The sequence below is a fragment of the Terrapene carolina genome, unplaced genomic scaffold (assembly GCF_002925995.2).
Source record: "Terrapene carolina triunguis isolate 2854851 unplaced genomic scaffold, T_m_triunguis-2.0 Scaffold236, whole genome shotgun sequence".
Taxonomy (NCBI): Eukaryota; Metazoa; Chordata; order Testudines; family Emydidae; genus Terrapene; species Terrapene triunguis.
In genome coordinates this window covers 6,311,024-6,315,270 of record NW_020664587.1, presented here as the reverse complement: position 1 = coordinate 6,315,270, position 4,247 = coordinate 6,311,024, and positions in this window count along the sequence as shown.

Genomic DNA, 4,247 nt, shown 5'->3' with positions numbered 1-4,247 from the left:
CAAAGTCCCCGCCCTAACTCTGCCCCCTCCCTGCCCCTATTCCAACCTCTTCCCCAAATCTCTGCCCTGGCCCCGCCTCTTCCCCGCCTCCTCCCCTGAGCGTGCCGCGTTCCTGCTCCTCCCCCTACCTCCCAGCTGGGGGGAAGCGCTGGGAGGTAGGCGGAGGAGCAGGGATGCGGCACACTCAAGGGGGGGGAAGAGGTGGGAAGGGAGGGGAGCTTGGCTGCCAGTGGGTGCAGAGCACCCACTAATTTTTCCCCGTGGGTGCTCCAGCCCCGGAGCACCCACAGAGTCGGCTCCTGTGGGCAGGACTAAGTATTATCTAGACCAGCGGTTCTCAAACTTCAGCACCCCAAGGACTCCCATTTTGATTTTAAAATTTTCATGGACCCCCAAGCTCCCCCGCTCTGCCCCAGGCCCTGCCCTCACTCCACCCCTTTCCCCAAGACCCCGCCCCCCCCTTCCTGCCCCTGGTCCACCCCTACCCCTCCTCTTCCCCACCTCTTTCCGCCCCCTCCCCCAAGCACACCCCATCCCCACTCCTTTCCCTCCCTTCCAGCATCTCCTGCGCGCCGGGGAACAGCTCTTCCCCACATGCAGGAGGCGCTGGGTGGGAGGGAGAGGCGTTGAGGGAGGCGGGGGGAGTTGATCAGTGGGGCCCGCGGATCCCCTGGAGTACCCTCGCGGATCCCAGTTTGAGAAACGCTGATCTAGACCATCCCTGAGAGGAGTTTGTTCCAGTTGAACTTGTCTGGCAGCCTGATCCATCTCCCAGTGCTCAAGGCCTTGTTTTGGGAACAGCCTCAGGACATTGGCTTTTCCGACTGCCCAAGACCGGGGAGGGACCACTCGGATGGCTGGCAGTCGGGCCTCGCTGGAGGTCGTTCACTTGGACTGAAGGAACATTTTCTGCCAAAGCTTTGGCAAATGGAGAATTTGCTTTCCAACAAAAATGGAAAAATGTGCAGAAAATATCCATTTTCATTTAAAAAAAAACACATTTGTTTATTTGATGACAACCTGAAGAAATATTTTACCCAAGATAAAAACATTTTCTTTTTCCTCCGAATTTTTGGTGACCGGAAAGAAATCATTTCCCAGCCAGCTCCAGTGCTCCATCCCCAACCCCTAGCAGCGGGGTGGAGAAAAATCCCCCTCAGCAATGGGATGGGTAGGGGTGAGAGCGGCCTCTTGCTTCCTCAGGGTGGCACACACAATCCACAGAGGGCCAAATCCAAGCCCATTGCAGTCGGGCAGCGTTAGAGCCGGGCTCAGTGTGGTGAAGGCACTGACTGCTGTGCCGTGCGTAAGAGCTTCTCCGTTCAATGGCTGAATCGCACTTATATTCTGAAAGCAGTGGGATGGCGCCAAACCCTCCTGCCAGGGGCCTGCTTACTGCAAACGTTGGGTGCCTTCACGCCTTGCGGTGCCGGACTGGGCACGGATCTTGTCATTGCTGGAAGGGCATTGGCATAGTGGCAGGTGTGCAAAGAGCAACACTAATGATTTAGTGGCTGGAGGCGACTGGCCTGCGAGCAAAGCTGTGAGGGAGTAAATCTGCCTAGCTCGGGTAAAGGGCGGCCATGGGAGAACAGTCTACAAATATGGACAGGGGGTAAATAGCTGGGAGGGAGAAGAGCGGCTTGCACGGGCCCAAGGGGTAGAACTAGGAGCAATGGGATGAGATAAGGCAAAGGGAATTTCGACTGAATCCCAGGGGAAAGTTTTGTAAAGCTGATGTCCATTGGGGTCGAATGGGACTGGTGTTGGAGATGCCATCTGATGAGTCGTGTCGCTGGGAAAATGCTTCGGAGAATGTACTGGGTAGTGTACGCCCACGGAGGCCAAAGAAACTATATCAGTGATGAGTTTAACCCAGTGTCTGGACTAATCTTGACTCTGCCTCCATAGGGCAGGGTTCGGCGACACACCACATCTTTTGCATGGCTCTCATTTTGAGTCGTCTTGCTTTGCTGCAGCCATCGCGTTCTCAAACATCCGTATGTCTGATACTTAGGTGGAAGCAGCAGCCCAGTGGTCAACCCACTCAGTCCACCTGCACGGCTTTATTCTTGATACTGAATCTGTGTCGATTCCTGCAGAACCAATGACTGGAGCAGCCTGCCTAGGTGTCTGTGCTCCCCTGCTCACCACCTTGGTGTTTACACCACAATGGTGACAAAGTCTGTTCCCTCTTGAGACCCTGCTGTGGTCTCTGGGCAGGCCGTGCTACGCTAGGAGTCAGTTCTCAGCACTGCAGGTTGTAAATCTGGAGGTTTATGGTGCTAGTCCTGGGTTCGGCACTGGGATAACCCAGCTCAGAATCTGCCCGGTGGCCTTGAGTTAGGAAACTCGAAAGAAAATGCAAAAACGTCGGGTGTGGAAGATTTGCTGTTGAGGCCAGGCTATCACCCCAAATCCCTGGCTTTTTGTGACTATTTCACACAGTCCTAATGATCACTCACTCCAAGGGCTACACCATCGCGTCCTTCTTCCCTGCCCGCCGGTAACGATCTTGGGGGTTCCTTAACTAAGGAACGAGAAAGGAATAAAACTTTACTAAAGCAAACTGGAGAGCTACTGTGGTGAACTGCTGCACACAGCCATGCAGTGTTCCCAACATCACCCCCCCGCCCCCGCCACCTCCAGGGCACACTCACAACATAGCCCCTTATGAGGGAGCGTCTCCAACTCACAATCTTTCATAACCATTTCTCTGCACTGCCTTCCCACCTTGAAGCAATGGCTGAGCATTTACAGAGCAGCAGACGCTCCAGTGATGCCTCCCAGTTTGGAGTAACCCCAGTACCTGCATTAAAAGCCTGAATTGAAATAAAACGTTGTCCGGATCGCCCTCAGTCCTGTTCACAAGTTTAATGTCGTCTCTTTGGAAAGCCTGCTGGAGGTGCTGCCTGGAGAAGGATGTGCGTGGGTGGGTCATAGCAGCGCAGTGTTCTTGCATTGGTTCATCCTTCCTGGCCAACGCCAAGAGAAATAGTGCAATACATGATGGGTACGATGTAAATCAGATGATGGGCACTTTGATAGCTAAGGCTTGGTCCTTGTGATTGCCACCACCAATGGAACCCTGGCAGAAGCTCTCCAAGTCCAAGGGGAAGCTGGGATTAAAAATGGGTTGGCTTTCGTTTCTGGAAATAAACAAGTCAATATCAGGATTTGCCATGAACAAAAAAATGTCACGTTTTGTCTTGCAGAACTAGGAAACTTTTTCTGGTTTTTGAGTGAGTTGCTTCTCCCCAAAGCTCCCACTTGGTGCCTCAATTGTGGGCTGTTTGTGCATCACCTACAATTTATTCTGACCAGAGGGTGGAAAATATTCTGCAGCGTGATTCCCCCGCTCTCCCACTCATTTGTTCTGATGCTCACAGATGAAATGCTACCAGAAAGGCATGCAAAAAAAAAAAAAAAAATTCCAAGCCCCCTCCCCCCATTCAGTCTGGAGGTGAAACAGAGGCCGGCTGAGTTGTATATACGTTTTACAAGCAAGTTTTTGATATTCTCTTTGATGGCCGTCTCTGAATTTTTAGTGCCGCTCTTGAGAAGGGCAAGCTTTAAAAAATCGAAGTGCTATAACAACTAACCAATCTTCAACTCCTAAAGAGACGTTAGTACAACATGAGGCAAGGACATCCTGTACATAGCCATATAGATCTATAAATATATATATATATACACTGTTCTTAATATGGATAATGTTTATCGGCATTACAAATACAGTGGTGCTTTTTTTCTTTTTAATAAAATTTTTTTAAAAACCCAATGAAATAAAAAATTCAAAGCAAGAAATACCAAAATTGAATTGTTTTTGTCCACGGTAATCTCGGGATGGCTGCTTAAGAATGAGGGAAACTGCAAAAGAGACTGATGCTGATGGTCATGTTTAATCGACAGGGGCAACGGGATGATTGCAGATCTCTGCTTAGCGGACAACGAGGAAGGGACTGGTGCGTTGGTGGGGACGGGTAAGAGGGATGCCCAGAGAGTGGCATTGCTAATGTGGCTTGTACCACGCACACCTGGCTGTTCTTAACTTTCTGTTTTTCTTTGGCTTTCTTTTCTTTTAAGAAAAATCAGTTGCATAAATAAATGTTCCCATCTTGTGACGGCCTCTGAGTTTCTTTCACTGGTTCCTGTTCGTGACGCTTTCACATGATTGTTTCCAAGGCTTTCTTGTCCTCTTCTTGCTCGGCAAGCTATGGCTCTAGGGTGCCCCGATCCAGATTCAG